The sequence below is a fragment of the Condylura cristata genome, unplaced genomic scaffold (genome assembly GCF_000260355.1).
Source record: "Condylura cristata isolate star-nosed mole 26May11 unplaced genomic scaffold, ConCri1.0 scaffold00023, whole genome shotgun sequence".
Classification (NCBI taxonomy): domain Eukaryota; kingdom Metazoa; phylum Chordata; class Mammalia; order Eulipotyphla; family Talpidae; genus Condylura; species Condylura cristata.
Genome location: NW_004567124.1, coordinates 9,076,823 through 9,097,026, shown reverse-complemented (window position 1 = coordinate 9,097,026; position 20,204 = coordinate 9,076,823). Strand labels below are relative to the sequence as shown.

The 20,204-nt window shown below is 38.7% G+C and overlaps 1 protein-coding gene across 1 annotated transcript in view; it reads left to right on the top strand.

Moving 5' to 3' along the window:
• The window catches only part of TLN2 (talin 2), a 403,979-nt gene that overhangs the window by 163,185 nt on the left and 220,590 nt on the right, over positions 1-20,204 (top strand). The window contains exon 3 of the mRNA XM_004687721.2: positions 7,243-7,308. The gene's annotated coding sequence lies outside the window, so the exon portion shown is untranslated. The remainder of the gene's footprint in view (positions 1-7,242; positions 7,309-20,204) is intronic.

Below are 20,204 nucleotides of genomic sequence, written 5' to 3'. Positions count from 1 at the left end.
TTTACATTAGGGTTCACAGTTGATGTTATACATTATATGGATTTTAATAAAAGTATAAGTACATAATATAAGACAGTTTCAGCAGCCTAATGTCCCTCTTCATACCCTCTGGCAACCACTGGTCTTTTGTCTCCATGGTGTTCCCTTTTCCAAAAGCATTTGGTTGGAATGATAGAGTTGTAGACTTTTTGGATTGGTTTTTCACTTAGTAATTTGCGTCTAATCATCTTACTTGTCTTTTTGTGGCCCAGTCATATATTTTAGTGAGGAATAGTATTCCACAATTGGATGTGCCTTCTGTCTCCCAACTGCAGCCTCTCAGACTCTGTCTTCCCCCCAAGGAAATGCTCAGATAGTTGATGGATGACACTTAACTGTGTCATGTTCTACTGTGATACCTTGTGTGACTGAGCTCGCCCACAGGGTCCAATTTTGAAGGGAGTGAGTGAAAACAGACAAATGCATTTGGGGCAATAGCTTTATAAAAGGGATCTTTTCATCTCATTATACTTCACAAAGCCTTTGTTTGCTTTGGAGTGGGAAAGAAGGCACACATATGAAATGCTGTATTTTCCTAATTGACAATAGGCGAATAGGAGAGAAGCTTAAAGTTAATCAGATTTGAAGAGTAATTGGTCAATGCCTGGCACTCAGAGAAGAAAAGGGGACACATTAGCAGCATCTTTGACCTTGAAGCACTTGGGAGGATGTTCAGAAAATCAGGCAACCCCTTCTCTTCAGTGTGTGTATGCATGTGTACATACATACAACCCCATTCTGATCCTGTTCTATATCTGGTGTCTTGTACCCTACTCCCTCCTATGTCTTAGAGTCACTATTTATACTATATTTGCTAATCCTTCAGACATTTATTGAGCATTTAGCATATAATAGGGATTGTGCTCTCGGCTGAGAATAGAACTATGAGAAGTCACAATTCTGTCATTTAGGGCCTCACAGTTTAATGGGAAATTTGGACACTTAAAAAGAATATTTCAAAATATGTGCAACAATAAAGGTGTGGTCAGTGAAGTCTCCCCAGAACAGATGGAATTTAATTGACAGCCAGGTGAATGGAGGTGTGGGGAGGCTATTTTAGGCATGGAAGATTAGAAGTCACATCCCCCCATAGCAGCCCAGAAGGTCCAGGCTTTAGGAGAAATGACTAGGTGCTGATGCAGCACAGATGCCAGGGCAGGGGAGGTTGCCCTGCTGCTGGGGAACTGGGGACGTGAGTCAGATGACTGTCCTGACCAGTTAACTCTGGTGTTGGAGGGAAGCAGGCATTCTTGTGGCTCTGGGCAGAATTGGTGCAGTAGATGGGAATACAGAACCAACCAAAAGAGGGGGTTGCCAAATGGGAACATTCCAACCATTACTGCTCTGTAAGAAGAACTGATAGGGAAGGAACTTGTTTTAATTTTCTAAGTGACCAAGGGTATTTTCAAGGGTATTTTCAGCACTGATTCCTGCTTTCCCCCTCTCCTCTTGAAAAACTTGACATCTGCCCCCGTCCCAAATTACACTGCCAGATTTGTCAGTGAATTGAGTTCAGCTATAAATACCTAAGTTTTTATTTGGTTGAGATGTTGCAACATCTTAGGGGTATTCTAAACATTGTGTTCAGTATATAGGATAGGATAGTGAAATTAATAATAATGGGTATTTCTTGATCTGTATTTCATGCTCAGATCCTTTTATCCAGCAAATTTTTTATTTAAAAAAAAAAGCTTATTCTTGTATAGTTGCTACTTTCTTCTTCATTCCCCCAAAGAAAGCTGTCTGCATATCTCTGATTAATTGAAATTTCTAGTTTTTTGAATGTTAGCTAATTGAACTTTTATTGAAAATAATTGGCTATAATAATGAACCGCATATGGAAGCTGGTCTAGGGACAAAAATTTCCTTCTAGCCCAAAAGTCATAAGGAGAAATCTCGGGGGCTGTAGAGTGTGGTGTAAACTTGCAAAGAATAGGAGATTATGAAATGAAAAAAGAACATCTTTTGAAAAAAAGGAAATAGGAAATTATTTTGAGTAAGCATTTCAAAGTTATGACTCTATTTTGGCTAGCTCACAAAAAGAGTTGATGATACAGTTAAGAACAGCTTAATCATTCCTCTATTCACATTGTCAAATATTTACTGACTATCCTTGAATATGCACTATTCAGGGACTGGGACAACAACTCTGTGACAAGTAGAAGCACTGTCGAATGAACTTGCTCTCTATTGTAGCACTTTTTTAGTTTTATTACAAGTGCCTTTAAATTTTTGAGAGAACAACAGTGAATTACAGACTTGTGTGGAATTCACAGCATCTCAAGTTTTTCCAGTTGTGAAAAGCATTTAATGATGGAGTGAAGTAAGCAGTACAATAGCAGCCCTTCCCTGGTCCCAAGTATGCGCTTCATGCTACTTTTCCTTAGTACTGTTTGCATTGTTAACTGATCTTGTAGGAGTATTAAACTATCATTTAACTGTGAATATAGAGGGGCAAAGTGAACCTTCAAAAATTATTAGCATGAAGCAACTAATTATACCATTGTTTTCCAAATTGTTGTGTGAGGCATTTGTCCCAGTTATAAACCACAAAAGTCAAGGAAACTGCAAATAAGGTTGAAGCCTCTTGTGCCTAATCAACATTAGCACATTAAAGCAGCTGAAATGTTCTGCATTAGAGAAACTCCTTAATTTCCTTTATACCAGCTTGTCCCACATTTACACTGAGACTCTTTGTTGTAGATGACAACTCATTTTAGTTTTCTAGAATGCTGCTTTTAGAAGAATACAAAGGAATTTCTGGAGTTTTTCTCTTTCCCCTACCAAGGGTAGGGTAGCAGCTTATTTTTCTCTTCGAAAGCCTTAGGTACTGATAACTTCCAAATTGAGTTTCCTTGAGTTTCTTTTGATCCAGGCACTTAACCTGCAAACTTTATCTGGGCAGTTAGCAAGGTAACTGACCATGTCTCTTACTTAGCAGAGTCAGGAACTAATCTTCAGGCTGCACTTTCAATGAAAAAGTTCTAAATAAAGATTTCAGAAAAAACAAATGAGACAAATCCTTGCCAAGTAGAAGTTGGGAAAATTTTGTTTTCATAATTTCTCCTCTTTTCTCTTTTCATGGCTTTTCATGTCTCCAGAAGAACTATTTAGTTACGTCCTTGCTTTTAGGAGTTTATGATTTCAAGCAATCAATAATAAATATATGTAACATTAACTTCAATCAGAGAGTAGTATACTCTGCTCATCTTAAGTGAAATTTTGTGGATATTCCCTGCTGTCCCTTGATCTTACTTTATAAAAGCACTTTAGTTAACTTTGGGCAATAAAGAATGTGGTGACCATATGGACCTGTTGCCTGATTTTTAGGCCTGTCTGGATAGTTTGAGGGCAAAGCTTGAGGGCGGTGTTGCCCTGTTCCCTGCCTTCTAATGCAATCAGAGGACAAATGTTTTCTTGGCCATGTGAAGGTTCTGCCACATAATGTAATTTCAGCCCTAAGAGTGGTGCCATCTTTTACAGGTTGAGATCTCCTTGGCTCCTCGCATCCCCTTCATCTCGGCCCTGTGGTCTTCCAGGAACTATGCCAAGTAAAATCTGAAAGTAAGAGTCCATAAAGCTTTCACAGTGCCTTTCTGGTCTCCGATGGCTTAATCTGTGTTTTACTTTGCTGCTGTTACAGCGATAATCAGTAGTAGATGTACCACTGCTGGCCACTTTTCTAAGCTCAGGCACCATGTTAAGAACCTTGTACTCTCTCGATTCCACAACTTCTGAAATAGCTAAGTATTACCTGCTCAGGTGATGAGTGCCTTTGGACTCAGGTGTCCAGAAGCTTACCAAGCATGAAGGAAACGACTCAGGTTTCAAAAGTAGTGCAGCCCTGATGTCCCACATTTTGGCCTGTATCTTTTCCTACCTTTTTGTCACATCTACGTCTGTTTTTCCAAATATACCAGAAAAGTACACTGTAGGTGCTGCCAAATGATTTATCACATGATGATCCAGAGAAGGCTACTTTAAGGCAAAAACATCCTGTAAGTAAGTAGATCCAAGTACCTTTAAAACAAGTTTATATTTAGTTGAAAGTGTGTTATCCATGTTAAAGTAAATATATTAAGTAGAAGTTGTTCTATATAGTGCAACATAGTCTATCCTAGGGGTGTTGTTAGAACCAGGCAGCAAACAAGGGGTTTCCACAATGGGGGCTCCCACTGCTCCTACTGACCTGGAGCGCAACAAGGCCACATTTATTGCTGTGTGCTGCTGACTGGCTAGGTTGTGTTACTGCTTTTATTCTCACAATAGACTTTTGGTAAACATTATCACAGAAGAAACTGAGGCACATATAGGGTAGGACTCTCTAAGGCCAACTGATTAATAAGTTACAAAATCAAGATCAAGTGCTAATTAATGCCTTCTCTAAATGCACTGTTTTGTCTCATAAGTCCTAATGTCCCTTTACCTCAAATCTGGACTTGCCTTCTTCCTCATCTGTCCATTGAGAATGATGCCCCTGCTCTGAGGAAGGGGTCAGAACAGAAAGGCCAGTAGCTGGCATGGGACCTTGGGTTTATCTGTATTGTGCTCTGAGGAAACAGATACTTAATAAATCCCATGGCTGGTAGTGGTTCTTGTCCTAGTGGTGAGGGAAAGGAGGCCTCCAGAGGACGAAGGGGGTTAATTAGGTTTATAGTTTATATCCAACATACCTATAAAGGGATTTATACATCTACAAAGGATTATGGCTTTGTAGCCAAGTTTATAACTATTGGTATTATGAGAATAAATAATGAATATTCCATGAAACTTCTGAACGGTGATGAGAAGAATAAATTTGTTTACTGGAGATAAATTGAACTTAATAGGCCCACTTATGGGAATACAGTTCTTTATGTTATAGACTTAATAGAAAAAAAAAAGTTTTTGTATATAGATATCCCAATAAAAGTAAACACATGGCTTACTTAAAAGTATTATAATGGATTCTATATTAACCTCAGAAATGGCCCATCTGTACAAGTATGTTCCCTTTGTTTTTATTCTTTTTCAAATAGTCTTCATTAGCTTTCTTATTAGTCATGAATCTACTTGTCTTAAAGTAGTTTTTTTTTTTTTTTCTCCTTTGTGGTACTAGCTTTGAGCTTTTGGCTTCAGTTTTACTTCAGCTGTTGGTCATAAACATTACATGACTTGACACTGGATACAGTAAATCTTCATTCTGACAGGATTCATTCAACATTTACTCACAAAACAGATATCGGACTCATGGTTCTGTTTTCAAATGGAATGGGCTACTTGGGAAGGTAGAAAATAAAAAGCAGCTCTGTCTTACATGGGTCCACTGTAGTCACAAGTAAATAGCTCACTTGAACTAAGGCAGAAGTGAAAAAAGTTTGATAATAATGAACGCAGGTGTGTTCTACGAACTCAGTGGCAAGGGTGATGTGTCCCTGAGGGATGAACAGGAGCCAGACATGAGAGGGAAACCTTCTAATCCATGTTCACTACAAATATGTGTGAGACACCAATATCAGGAAAGCTGACAGAAATGCAGTAGAAATGCATGCAGTATGTCCCTTCATCCATGAGATGTGGACACTTAAATATCTCCATTGTGGAAAATAATTCACACTCATCTGAAGTTCAATAGTCTTAAGAAAAGAAGTAAAATTTTTGTAAAACCCTGATAGTCAGGGATAATCAAACTTCTTGATAAACATCCTTCTAGACATCTCTGGAAATGTCCAGGAACAGCCAAAGCATGTATGGGCAAATGGGATTCCATTGCACAACCCCTCCCTTGTTTGGCTTGCTCTGAAGTACATCACAGCTGTGTTTTCATGTTGTAAGTTTAGACTGATACCGTCAATTTCAGTGTCTGTCATTTACTTACCATCACCCCTATTTGTGGGACTTTAGACATTACTTCTCCTTAGAACTATCACAATTCATCTTTCTGCTTACACAGTGATCTATGCTGAGTTAATTCTTAAAAGTGGGATTGCTGAATCAAAGGGGATGCCATTTTGCACGTATAATTGCCTGAGGGGCTCGATGTGTCCTCAACTTGTACAGTTGTCGGTCTTTAGCATCTTTAACCAATCTGGCAGGTGAAAAATGAGATCTCTATCTAAAAGTATATGTTTTCATTGTTAGCACATTGAATGGTTTTTCATATGTTTATTGCTATTATGTTTCTTCTTTTATGGAACATTTATTCACCCTTTGTCCATTTCCTTATTAATTCCCCACACATTTTCCCATAAGAATAGCAGCCTTTTGTCTCATAAATAATTTGCCTACTTTTATATTTTGACCAGCATATTAGTTTTTATAAACATGTAGCCAGTCAGCATCTCAATCCTTTATACTCTGAGTTCCAGGTTTTAATGTAATAAGAGGCTGACCCTGTATTACAGAAATTATTCATCTCTCTATTCTGGTACTTATTTGATTCAGTTTTGAGTTTAATCAGAGGGAGAGATCTAGATTTCCCCTTCCTCCTAAATAGCTAACAAACACCATGTATTATTAGTTAATCTCAAGATTTAATTATATGTATAAAGATTTTCTTCATATGAATACTTGGATCTAATGTGGATGGTTATTCTGTTTGATTGACTTATATATACGTTCTCACTTAGACTCCAGTTTATTAACTGTGGCTGGGCCACTTGGTTGTTTTGAATTATTGATTATGATATTTCTCTGCTTCAAATTGGGTTTTCTTGAGGAAGGTGCTAAATGGTCAGTTTTCAATGCTTCAGAGAACTGGGAATGAGACAGCAACCGTTGAAGCAAGAAGGAACCACTTCGAAGACTTGTTAGGAAGTAAGAAAAAGTAAACAAGAAGAGCTAAATTTTAAAGAAAATCACAGTGTAGTGTTTAAGAGTATTCTTTTAAACATTGTTGGGGGCAGGGAGAGGATGTATATATTTGGTCTTTGTTTAAATTGAAAGCCATTAAGCATTCCTATCACAGGGAAAAATATAATGTGTTTTGCCTCTTTGCCAACAGTAACATAATTTGGCCTTCCAAATAAGTGCTTTGGGACCTGAATTCCCTGTTGGTAAAGAAAATTCCCAGCCCATGTGTTGTAGCGGAAATTCATTATTTCCTGAGTTATTTCCTTTCATGGTTAGTTTGGGGGAAATGACCAAATGTATAGATTTTTTTTTTCTGCAAAAACTGATGTTTATAACATTGCTTGATTCTAATAGTTTTTATTACTGGTTTAGGTATTGCTGCTGAAGGTTACTCAGATGCTTCAGGAAACTGACTCTTTACAAAAACTGAGAATTTAGGTGAGTCCTGTAAAACAGTTATTTTATTTCTATTAATTATCCCCAAGTCCCATTGGTATAGTTTAATAAAGTGTTAAATGTCATTGCTTATATTGTCTCCTTTGATTGTACCACACTTCTGTGAGTTAATGAGGAGCTGCCTGGTGTGACTAATCCTACTGCTATTTGACATTTTGCCTGAAAGATTTGTGGAGTTATGGTAGGAACTCAGAAGAGGGGATAGGTAGTCTGATTATCACCTTATTGCATGATTTTTTCATTCCTTCACACCTGTTTGCTTAAGCCTTTGTACAGTATTAAAACATTGAGTGAAGAATTAATGAAGGAATTTCCAGTAGGCTTTGCATTGAAACTGTTTGGTGGTGCCTGGAGCCCCCCAGGGACAGTCTGTGGTTGCTCTAGCATGAGATAAATAAACTTTGGTTGCATATCATTGGTTTTTCCCCTTGATTATCCTGGGTAGGATTCATGATCGCAAGAGGTCTGTATGAAATTCCCTAAGAAGGGACAAAAGCCAATCTTCCGCAGGTCTCAGGCATGCTTCAGTTGAGATCTCGTAGTTTAAAAAGGGTTGTTTTGTTGTGCTCCTGTCCTCACAGATGGTACTGAGACACATCACATATAGAGATTCTTTCCTGGGCCAGCTGTGCCTATAAAGACCACTTATCTGTTAGTTTTCAGGTTCTCATCTGTGAAACGTGTGGCTGGCCCAGATGGACCATTCCTATACTTTCAAACTTTGTGAAATAGGGAAAAAGATTTTAGGATCGATTTTTTTTTTTAATATATTCTTTCACTTTTTTTTTCCCTTTATTGATTTTCCTTTATTTTTTTTTATTTTCCTTTATTAAAGAGGAAAGTCACAGCTTATAATTTTATATTGTCCTAAGAGTTTAGACACCAAGAGAATGAAGTTCATGCAACTACAGAGAAACAAAATTTCCCAATAAAAGCCTTACTGTACACATAGAACAAAATACCTTTTTTTTTAAATTAAGGAAAAACTTTGTCTTTTGCCTTTTCTTTTTTCTCCATTAACTAAGGTAGCACTGATGTACAAACACTATATGTAGTGCAGAGGTGTAGTATCACACCTGCTTAGATAAATATTACCACATCATACCCACCAGGAAAGCATCCATAGTAGGACCAATTTTTAGTATTTTTTTTGGTTGTATGTAAACAAAGTTGATACTCATAAAGGTGGGTGAATGCATATATATATGTGTGTGTTTGTGTGTGTATACATGTATATATATATATATACATATATATGAATGCATAACATATATTTCTATGTTTATTCTGTTTAAAATTTTTATAATTTAAAAATATTTATTGTAAAGAAACTACCATCTGATTGCAGTTTATGTAAAGGAAATATTTTAATATTCAGAGTAGGAATCATACAAATTTGTGCTTACATTGTACATATTAATCATGAAAACATGCTTAACTTCACACATCATCCTTGTTTTTCTGCAGACCAATGACTGTTAGCCAGGAAGTACCCTGCATTGACCTTAACATTGGCATTTGAGACACAATGACAGCAACAATAGAAATATATTCTTGAAAGTACAAGACTAGAGAGAGATCTGAGATCTTGACATTTCCGAAAGTGTCTAGAGTCATGAATAAATAGCAGCAGTAACTTTTATTTTGACATAAGCCAGAGGGGGGAGAATTGCTTTAAGGGATCTGGGCTGGTCTAAGTCTAAATAAAATTTAATGAATGAGCAATGTTATCAATCAATCATATTCTAAGCCTGATAGAAAGCCAGGCTGTGCTGGGTGAGATCTTATAGATATGAGCAGATATGAATCTGAGACAGCCAGGCATCACAGGAATAAACATGATGCATTAAAGGGGTGTGTGCATATGAGAGAGAGATTGACAAAGAATATATGGGGAAAGGAGATATATGATAAATGTTTTGTATAGCATTTTAAGTAATGACTTGTGATATAGTTTAAATTGAAAATAAATGCAACATTCTGAATTTATCTCTATTCTTCCTTTACGCTTGTAAGATGGACAATTTTAGTTTCTACTGCTGTTTGGGGGTAGATCCCCTCCCCCTAAATTCAGATACACAAAATTCAAAGCCAAATCTCCAAGCTATTTGTCATTCTGTATTACTCACTTAAAGGCTATGACGTCAGTAAAGACAAGTTGTCCCTAAGCTTATATTTCTTCATTAAAATGTAATCATTTATGCACTTCTGTCTTCCTGCCATCCTCCATTAGCTGGATTCCTTGGATGGCTCTGCTTATTGACTGTAGGCAGTGCCATTTACCCCCTCTCCCCCCAAGGGCTCCCTAAGTGACTGGGAGTCCTGATTAGCATGTCCTAATTAAAACCATCTCTTTGGGGTCAGGGGTCAAGGGCCTGTTCTGGGGTCCTTTTTCTGTTACCTGTGCTTAATAAATGTTTCAGAATAACAGTAACCATTTCTAGATTGTTCTTCATAATTAAACTTGCTCTTTCCTTAAGCTTTTTGACTAATTCTGCTCAACAGTTATTTTTCTTTTTTTAATTAAAAGTCTTCCTGTAGAAGTCAGGATTCAAGCCCTTACTGTGTAAAAATTGATTAGATTTCATGGATTCAAAGACCTTAGAATACTTGAATGTGCATTTAAGGACTCTTCTAAGGAACTTGCATATTTAAAAATCATGCTGTTTTAGCTGGAAAGTCACATATTTTGAGGACATACAATGATCATCAAAGCCATTCTATTTTGTTTACAGCAAATCAGAGCTGGACAGCTTTCTAAAACCATAAAATGACTAGTGCACTGGAGGAGTTTAAACATGACTTTAAAGTAAACACACTGTAAGGCCAGCTGCAGTGGTCTCAGCACAGGAAAGCCTAGTAAAAGTAGAGAAAGTTGTAATCTAAACAATGGTCTTATAGAGAATCTTTGATTAAAAAACAATTGCCAAAGTGTAATGCATGCAAATAGCTAAAAATAGAAAATATTATGGAGTAGCTTATAATGTGAAGTCACAAGTGTCTTACTGTACCTCCTTCACCTAATCTTGCATTTTTGGAGGTGGCTAACTGTTTTATTTTTCTCTAACTTTTTGCTTCTTTTTGGTGATTTCCACATGTTTAATGTTTCCACATTTTTCAGTTTTTTAGTTTGTTTCTTGGTGTCTGGTGGTCACTTATTAGCTTAGTCTGACCATCTCTGTCTCCCTTCTTCCCTCAAGCTGATTCATGCTTTTCCTCCTGCTGCCACATACTTAGATGAGACATGCAGCCTCCTCCATTCTTATTCTGTCTCCTAGAGACACCATTTCTTGTCTACCACCCACATCGCTCCAACCTCTCCATTTTGAGCAGCTGTAGCTTTAATTTTATATGCCCAGAACTGGTAATACTTATATCTGTTCTTTAATGTCAGTGAAGACTTCCATGATTGGCAAGAACTTGATTCTGAATTCTAAAATCAAGAAGCTGTGTTTCTCTTATGATAAGATGGCTGCTCCCACTGCAGCCAAATTGTGTAGTAGGGTTCCATTCCTTCCTGAGTCTGGTGCCCTCACATCTCACTCCCTCCACAGTGCTTGTTTCAGTGGGTTCTTGCTTGCATGTGGTGCAAGCTATCCTGAATTCAGCCTCAAAATTTCATAGGCTCACAGTCTTCCCATCCCTCCACGGCATCCATTATGTATTGGTGCATCTCACTCCCCCAGCACCCATCCTTCACCTTTAACCAGAGCACTTTGAGCTCTAGGTGTGTCTCCTGTCTCCAAGCCACTGCTGATGACCACAAAGAGCTTGTTACTGTGCTTAATGATACAATTCAGGTTCTGGTATCTGAAGAGGCAGTAACTTGGTCCTTAAAGTTAACCATTATATAACAAGGACCTGATGTGAGGACACCTAGGTCTTGAGGTCTGTGTCTGTGGTGGTCCTCACATTGGTCCCATGGTACAGCTGTTGTCACTGACATCTCACACATGAAGTAGTTGAATCTGCATGAGAGACCTTCAAGACTTCCACAGGGAAGTGCTCCTTGGAACCTGGCATGACTGGGGACGTAGTGACCAGCTGTGGTTTTCAGGTAGGAAAAGAACACTGTCTCTAGAACATCTAGCTCACTTTTCCCAATAAACATCTATCTTTCCTACCCCCTGGAAAATTGCTGCTACTCTAGGAAAATCAACTCTGCCTATTCCCTGCCTCTTCCTTGTTGTGTATACACTGTGTGCCCAGAAGCTTGTTATACAGAATTCTGTGACTGGAAATAGGAGTATTTTTATCTCCTTCCAGAAAATATACTTTGTGAAATTCAGGTGGGTAATGGACTTACTATTCAGTCCTGCTATTGAGTATGAAAAGTGTGCTGTCAATGTGATCAGTCTACTTGTTTTTGTAGAACCTGACATGTACGTGTGTTTCAGGCACACTTGGTTCTCTTAATTCATGCTGTATTTTTGGTGGTTATTTCAGAAAAATGTTGGAAAATGATTAGGTTTATCTTTGACACTTCATTTTCTCTCCTGAATGCAGTGGTTTATGCATAAATAATTTATGCAAATAGTGTCTTGTGAATAACTATAATGCTAGTGACTGGGTAGATGGTAGGGGCCCTGGATAGCTGAGCCCCTCAACTAGGAAATGGTTTTCTCTTCTCTCCAGCTGCTTTCTTTTCTCACTATACAGACCCCAGGGAAAGCATAAGTGGTGAAACCAGCAGTCTCTCCAAAATATGTTGTTGAGTTGGTCATCTGCTTTCTACATGAAGAGTCCACTTAGGAGTGGGTGGTTATGATGGAGTTCATCCTGTCTACCTCTGTTCCATCAGGTGTCATCATTAACTTGTACTTCCTTAGTGTAAACAGTGTTTGTTTTCCAAACATCTTGATCTGTTAATTTATGCCAGCAAATAAGTGTTGAATTCCAGAGTAATTACTGGAACTGGCCCTGTAATTTTATGAAGAGGGTTATCTGGCCATAGTGAAGTCAAGTGTTAATGACTATATTGGGGTAAGTTTTACCTATACTTGTTGAATGGTGATCAGGGGTGATTTCCCACATTAAAAATTACACTGGCAAGCAGTGCAAGGTTATCTTACTACCAGCGATCACCATTGGCAATCATTTTTTTAAAAATTTACTTTATTTATTTATGCATATAAGAGTTGGAGTGTAGGCCAGAGGTAGAGGGGATGAGAGGATTCACCAGAGACAATGGTGAGCAGAACAGGCAGGAGGGACAGGAGAGGACTGCTGCACCATGTGGATTAGATCCCTGACCAGGAGTTGACCCCTTGTAATCACCAGGCACACCCATTTGGCAATCTTTTAAAAAGTATTTATTGACTGATTGAGAGTGTAGGATAGAGTGCTCAGCCACAAGTGAAATCTGCATGAGACAATTTTGGTCCCATTATGCAGAAATCACTCATCTTCACTTTTAGATAAGTCTAGTGAAACCTGGGTACAAGTGATTTAGTGAGACAAATCTATTTGTACCACTTAAAACTTGGTTAAAGTGCCATGCCTAAAAAGGTAGCATCTCATAGAATAGGACACTTCACTTAACCCTTCATTTAAAGAAGGAAATAAATGAAGTTTAAAACATTTTTTTAAATTTATCCTAAATATTCCCCCCAAATTAGTTATATATATTCCTGCATTTACTTTACCTTTAAGGCACGAGGAACGAACCACTTGTCTCCCCTGCAGGAGAACTTTTGGCCTGGGCATCTGGGCCATCTATACATTTGCTTTTTGGTTCACTTTGGAAAGTACAGGTACATGGAATGGGTGTGTGAAGGGAAGAAAAGGTCTCTTGCCACCTCTTCTCAGAAGGTGGAGTTCAGAGGAAGTGAATTCAATACACTGAAGTAGGAAGGACAGAAATAAAAATTGTCACTTGAGTTTATAATGTCTTGGCCCTTGTTGTCATTTGCCTACCTGTTTCCAGAAGGGTGTTGTTGCAGAATCCATGACAAAAGACCAGGAAGACAGTATGTTCATAGGAAGAAGGGGAGATTTCTAGTGGGATAGGTTTCCAAGAGAAAGTGGAATTTACTTCTGGATTCTTCGGTATGATTTTGCTGCGTATAACTGAGGAGATTACAAACCACAATGGGTTAAACAAGAAAAATGTTTATTTTCTGTACCCTAGAATGATGTCCTGAGTTGAACAGTTGGACTGGCCAGGCAGCTCACATAGGTTGGGTTCAAGGTCCTTTGAGGATGAGAAATATTTCAATAAAATTTCATATCTCAGGCCCTCCCTGGTGGCACAGTGGGTTAAAGCATAGCACTAAGAAGATAAAGCCACTTCAACATGAGTTCAATCCCTGACCCTGGAGGTCACCCACATGGCACGACCTCTCCTAACCTGCCCGCTGTTCCCCTCATCGACTTTATCAGTCAGCCTGTTCTGCTTCCCACTCTGTCTCTGGTGAATTCTCTCACCACCCCTGCACCTCTGGTCTGTACCCCAGTTCTGTATGCATAAGTAAATAAATCTTTTAAAAATTATTTTTTTTAATTTCATGTCTCTGACTTGAGTGTTTAAAGTAAAAATCTCTTTTATACAAAATTGTTCTTGAACATTTCTTAGGAAGATACTTTTTAGAAATCAGTATTCCATGTCCCAGTCAGCGTAACACAGTGGGCTTTTCTCCCAGTTCAAGAATGACTTGGTGTTAAGTAGTGTTTAAGGAGCATGCTATAACAACAGAATCACTCTCAGCCTCCACATAGGATCTCAAGAGGCCCTTAGAAACTGAGCAAGTCCAGGGAACTTTGATTTCTTACATTCCTCCTACGGTCATTCTAGGGATTACATGCTCATTGAGAAGAATGGGAGTTGAATGGTCAAATTGCCTACCAGACTTATATATTCATACATTTTTTAAAATTATGGAAACATTCAAACATATTCAGAAGTGAAGAGAATTGTACAGTGAAGTATGTGCCTCTTGCCCAGGTTCAGTGATGATTAGTTCTAAGTCTTGTTTTCTCTTTATCCTTTGTTCTCCGCACCCATTATTTTGATGCACATCTTTGCTATTTTGTTTTTCTGTGTTACTATTTCAGTGTATGTCTCTAAAAGATAGGACTTTAAAAAATCTTGAATCCACATCGCACTCAAAACATAAATTACTAGTATTTCCTTATTAAATATCAAATTAATATTCAAATTTCCTTAATTGCAAATATATTTTTTGCACAGAAGGTGTTTAGTTTATACTTGATTAGTAGATCTCTAATCCTTTTTAATCTGTAGGTTCCCATTGCATTTTTTCCCATTGTTATTGAAGAAACTGGGCTATCTGTCCTACAGAGCAGAGTTCATAAGTTGGTATGATCCCCTTCCCATCTAGTGACACTTGACAATATCAGGAGGCATTTTTCATTGTCAGATCTAAATGGGAGGTTGCTAACAGCATCTAGTGAGTGGAGGCGAAGGATGACCTCTTGAGCATCCTGCCTTGTATAGACAGCTCCCCACCATGAAGAATTATCAGTTTGTATCATTAACTCGGAGGTTAAGAAGTGATGCTGCAGAGTTACCCAAAGTCTGGAATTTGGGGGTTGCTTTCCCATGGTGCTGTTTAACAGGTTCCTTTCTTCCTTGTGTTTTCAATGATTTGCTAGTTAAATTTTGAGTTTTGGTCATATATATGTTGGTTTGCTTCTGGATGTTGGAAAGTCTGCAACATAGACTGTATTTTCATTAAGAAATGCAGAGTGGTGGAATTTTTTTCTGTGATATTACACAGCTTTGATGATCATTGCCTATATACTTTAATTAATCAATGATTACAACATGGTAATATTTCATTACTACTACAACATAGTAATATTCTATTATTGCATTCTTGCTAATATGTAAGAATAACTGTAAAGAGAAGTTTAATCTTAATTATCTACTCTGTGGTTCATATAGGAAAGACAGGAGAAATGTTTGATAATTTCCTTTTATTTTCAATACATTGAATCTCACAGCCTCCTAAGAATGATCACTAAGTTCCATTTTTCTTTTCCTGTTTTTGGCTTGTTCTTTGTTCTTAGTGTGTAAGACCTTTAATAGAAAAGAACTTTAGGCCCTCCCTGGTGGCGCAGCGGGTGAAAGCACAGCACTAAGAAGCTAAAGCCACTACAGCATGAGTTCGATTCCCGCCTGCCCTGGAGGTGACCACATGATGTGGCAGACCACTCCTGACCCGCTGCTCCCCTCAGCAATGTACTTCATTGATCTGCCTGTTCTGCTCCCCACTCTGTCTCTGGTGAAGCCTTTCACCACCCCTGAACCTCTGGCCTGTACCCCAGTTCTGTATGCACAAATAAATAAATTTAAAAAAAAAAAGAACTTTAGTAGAATTAATGTGCATAAAGAGAAGAGAAAGGACATAGTTTGCCAAATGAAGCGGTGAATTAACCATCCCCTCATGGGTTTTAAATACCCAACCAGTTGGCCCAGAGTTGGGCCACTGGGGTCCTACAGGGACTTGTAGGAAAGGGGCAGAAGGGGCCAGGTAAGCCTGGAAGGGAAGGCACATGATCAAAGTACAAGTCAAGATAGAGGCTGCCATTGTCATCTGCTTCACAGGTCTTTCACCCGTGTCTCTTCCAGATCTATCTCCTTCCATGTCCTCTGAGTCCCTGGTGCAAGTTCAAGGCTGAGAAGCAAGCACAACTTTTTTTTCCCACATGTCTCTGCTCAGTATGCCTCCTCCAGTATGCCTCTCTTTTCAGTGTAAATGCAACTGATGTGTTGCATTTTAATAGTCTTACTGCTACTCAAATTGTCCTTTTTTTGGATAGTGGGAACTAATTTTTCTTCCCAAGTCCCTGTGACATGGTTTGTAGTTTTGTGTATATTCTGGTATGACACAACGTCACAGGCTTGTCATGTCCACTTCTTACCCAGATTGGGTGCACCACTTCTCCAAAGAGCTCCAGTTCCTTGGTGACTTAGAAGTCACCAAGAATACAGAAACAAGGGATAATTATTGCTAATGGATCCATCCTTGTTTCGGATCTTTTCTGTGTACCTAGCTGGGGACTATGTGTGTGTGTGTATGTGTGTGTGTGTATCTGTATGCATACATATGCTATATTGATGTTACAGTGTCTGTACACACATAAATAATGTAACGTCTCACACACACACAAAAGCATTAGTTCTTCTAATACTTGTAAGTGAAATTTCAGGTACATAACGTTTTACTTAACTTAATAAATTCTGTATACTTTAATCTACCTAAAAGCCAACTTCTTGGTAGTACTATTATATTTGTTCTGTTTTATTTCATTCCTTTTATACACATAGACTGTGTTTTAAAGATAATTGGAAAACTTCTCTGTGTAGTTATACCACCAACTGGATGCATAGTTAGTTTTATTGGTTTTCATTTTATTTGTTTTTAGAGATTCCTCTCTTCAATTTGATTTTAAATAGTTTTGCTAGATTTCAAAATGCCTTCTATAACATAAGACAAATTCAGAAGTGTTTGGTTTTTTACCCCAGGCCCTTCTCTGTCCTGTTTTCTCCCTCCCTATAACTAGTAATTGAGAAAAAATGTTTATCCTTGAACAATTTCCCCCCTTACTGTACGAGCAAATCTGTGCATGCTTTTATTTCTCCTTCTCTTCTTACATAGTCATTTACTGAACAGTTTTCTCTACCTTGCTTTTTTCACTTAATCATCCTAGCTTTTGTTGCACAGTATTCTTTAGAGCTAATCCTCAGCCTTCACATAGCTGCATAGTTCTCCTTTGTGTATATTTGCTCTTAACTTCTGTAACATGCCTTACTGATGCTATTTGGGTATTATCTCTTTTATTATTATGAGCTGCTGAGGAGAATGCTTTGGGCATCTTAAAACCATTTTTCTCCTTAACCTATGGAAGTTAAGTGCATATGTTGTTGACTCCTTTTATGAAGAGACAGAGACATGTACACAAGCTGTTAGAATTGTATAGAGCTTTGGAGCAGCATGGGGAAAAGCATTAGTTTGAAGAAATGGAGGAGAATCTTGGTGGAGTTAACATTGTCGTCAAATGGAAGAAAATAAGGTGTAGGAAGGTTGATTAAATCCAGGTTTCCATTCCTTGCATGGGCAGGCCAAGCACTGTGGATTCTGTACTTCAGGCCAGGAGTTACCTTTCCAGTAATGATGAGATTGTAAATATTTCAGGCAACTATCTGCTGAAACTTCTCAACACTGCAAATGCAATCATAAACAATTCATAAATAAATGAGTGTGACTGTGTCCAATAAAACTAGATTTATGGATAATGAGCTTTGAATTTCATAAATTTTTATGTATTGTGAAATACAGTTCTTCTCTTTTCTCAACATTTAAAAATGTAGAAACCATTCTCAGCTTGTGGGCCACTGTTTGCCAGAGCCTTGGCATTTGGGAACCATAAAAAGTTTGCTGGCACAAGAAAGGCCTGCTCAGAAGACTGACAGTAAATTAAACGGGGCTTTACCAGAATCGAGTTGCCCACGAGAGGGAGGCTGCTGAGGGTAGCTGTGTGGATGCAGGCAGAGGTGAGTGTGAGGAAAGTAGTGTACTCTTTTTTCTTTCTCACCTAAGATTGGAGAATTGTTGGGAAGCATAGACGCATCATGTGATTTGATGGAATTTATAGGTACCTTTAAAAGCTGTGCCCTTTGATTTTCCACAGGTTATTACAAAAAGAGCCAAATTCACCATGCCACAGTAGGTGGACTTAGGGCAGACTTATCTCATTCTTTGCTTCCTTCTCTTCTTCCTACCCCTCTCCCTTATCAAGTATTCCAATATTGTGCTTCATTCACTGACAAACCTTTCGTATCAGTTATTTGTACATCTTGTCTCCTACTATGTTTGCAGGCTAGCTGTTCAGAAAATAGTATTTTGTTTGTGGGAAGGAAATCAAAGGTGATGTAAATGAAAAATGCATTTTAATATAATGAAAATTATTAGAGCAACTTTTAAAATGTCACTGCAGATTAATGCAGACAAGAAGGAGCTGAATATATTAGAAAGTAGGTCAAGTTATCTCATGTTTATGAATGAGGTGAATTGCAGTGTAGGTTGAGGTTTATAAAATTGGGTGACACTATAGTTTATCTGAATTACCCTACCCTAGGTAATACTATAATTAAAATAAATTCAGTTTGTTTCTTTATCATTGTGGCTAAGTATTTTATATGTAATATTTTACAAATTTAATAAACTAGTACAAAGGATGAGCTTCTGTGACTGCTCAGATTTCCTGTATTAGATACAGAATATACTGAGGGAGTTGAAGCTGAAGATTTAATCCAGAGGGTGAGTGCTTCCAGAATCAGTGGAAGGTTTGGAGGAATATGCTGTAGGCTGAGCCTTCCAGAATAAGCCATTTCTCCTACCAGCATTGGGAACGCTGCCCATGGCTGCTGCTGTGGGAAGTTGCTGAATTAGGAACCCAGTACTTGAGCTGCTGGCTCTGACACTCTGCCATCTCCTCTGCCAAGATGTCTTGCTTCTCCTGATGCCCTTGCGCTCTGCCTCTTCTCCCTGTGACACAGTTCACAGTTCAAGCTGCACATGAGTGGGGCAGGGTGGTGGGTGTCTGGCCATGGGTTAGCTCTCCAGCATCTCTGTGCTGCATGTGGGCCCATCCCTGTTTCACTACCAGTCCCATGTCAGCAAAGACGACTCCAGACACGTCTGCCCCCACAACTCAGCATTTGAAAGACAGTTTCATCAGAACTTCCCTTCCTTGGATACATGTGAGAAATGTGAATAGACTTGTATAGTGGGAATAGTAACTGGTGTTACTAGTGTTAAACCAGTGTCACACCAGTGTCACTTGTTAATTTATTAGTATTTACTAGAAAGTGTCATGACTCAGAGAACCTAATAAAATGCTTTGCCAGCCTGAGAGACCTTTATATTTTTAAGATGGGAGTTATGTATTAGGAAATGAACACCTGCAGGTATAGTAAAGATTACTGGGATGGTGGAATGTAGGCCTGGAGAACAGTATTTGATTTCCCCAGGAAGGATGGTAGGTCAAAATATTGTTGTGGTTATCTGCTGTGTAAGCATTTGCTGTGCTGACCTGAGCACACGGCAGAGACACAGCGTTTGTTTATCGGAGTTACTAGCAGACTTCTGGACGCCCAGATACTCCTGCATGTGTCTGGGTGGACTCTCTCTCTCTTTGAGAGGAAAAGTCTTTCACTATGTGTCACTGGAAATGGTACCTGCAACTGAAGGCCACTGATGTGGAGCCCCAGTGGACTTGGGGTCAAGTCCTAATCCCATCACTTAATAGATTTACAGATTTTGCCCAAGTTTCCCTTTCTATGCCTGTGCCTTCGGCCACAACGAATGGCATTAGCAGCCCTCTAGTCACAGCACTTGTTGTAAGGTGATGTTGGCATAGCCCTGACACTCAGCCAGTGCTCAGAACATGGGGGTGCAGGTATGGATATTGCTTTTTTTAATGCTATGGGCCTTCTGCCCTTCAAGTGTCCTTGGATTCCTCTTAGACTTCATCTCCCCTCCTGGGAAAAGATCTCTCTTAATGCTTAAGAGGCTTCTGAGGCGTCATGGGGTCACAGAAGTCAGAGTAGCTGCTTATTTGTCATCCAGACATCAAGGCCTCCTTCTGAGGCTTGAAAGGCTGATTGCGGCCTGCCTGTGCCACCCTCCTTCATAATTGGATTACTGAGTCTATTTCAGTGATCATTTAAAACTGAAATGACCTTAATTCCATTGCCTTTGCTCCAACTACCCCCTCACCCCCCCTTGACTTCCCAGCAATACCTAAAGTAAGAACACTTTAGCCTGTGTGTTCTTTAGCAAAGCTTCCAGAATGCTGGCATCTTAGTGGGGTTTTAGGGGGAATTCAAGAAAAGATAGAAGATTCAAAGA